At 35.5% G+C, this 549-nt stretch overlaps 1 long non-coding RNA gene across 1 annotated transcript in view; it reads left to right on the top strand.

The window, feature by feature from the left end:
• LOC107572972 (uncharacterized) overlaps positions 1 to 543 on the top strand; it is a 24,520-nt gene extending 23,977 nt beyond the window's left edge. The window contains exon 4 of the long non-coding RNA XR_001607433.1: positions 86 to 543. This is a non-coding gene — a long non-coding RNA (uncharacterized lncRNA). The remainder of the gene's footprint in view (positions 1 to 85) is intronic.
• The last annotated feature ends 6 nt before the right edge of the window (positions 544 to 549 follow it).

The raw sequence follows: 549 nt of genomic DNA, 5'->3' as shown, positions 1-549 counted from the left end.
TTTTTTTTTTTTGGAGAGAGAAAAAAAAGATAATATAGAAAAAAGTGAGAAAAGAAAAAAGGTTTTAGTCTTTAGTCTCAGGAAGGATGCAAGACGTGTTTGGTATTTTTGTTCAGGTTGTGTTTCAGGACTTCTGCAGGTTTGTTTCTCTGAAAACATCAAGAAAGCGAGCTTCATCAGCAGAAACTGCTGTCGTTACACAGATAAACTTTACACAAACACACAACTTCAAGAAGAGATTTCTATCACACTAGTTTCATGTCAACTCTAAAATTCAGAAGATTTTCACTTGTCTTTGCAGAATGACGAATCAAAATGATTTTCTGTGACAGATGCTGCTGAAAGAGCTCAACATTTCATTTATATGCTGGACTGATATTATATTCATTATAATTAATGAAGATAAACAGTAATAATATTTAACAAACCACTGGACTAGATTCGCAATCGTGTGTTCGTCACTAGGCAACGTTACATTTCCGCTGTGTGTTTCCATGGCAACTACAATTTAAGACTTTGGATACGGCCGCGGCGTTCGTTCGTTCGTTC

Source organism: Sinocyclocheilus grahami, unplaced genomic scaffold (genome assembly GCF_001515645.1).
Source record: "Sinocyclocheilus grahami isolate Dianchi unplaced genomic scaffold, SAMN03320097.WGS_v1.1 scaffold1842.1, whole genome shotgun sequence".
Taxonomy (NCBI): Eukaryota; Metazoa; Chordata; class Actinopteri; order Cypriniformes; family Cyprinidae; genus Sinocyclocheilus; species Sinocyclocheilus grahami.
The sequence above is the reverse complement of the archived record's forward strand: the minus strand, read 5'-3'. Positions and strand labels throughout refer to the sequence as shown.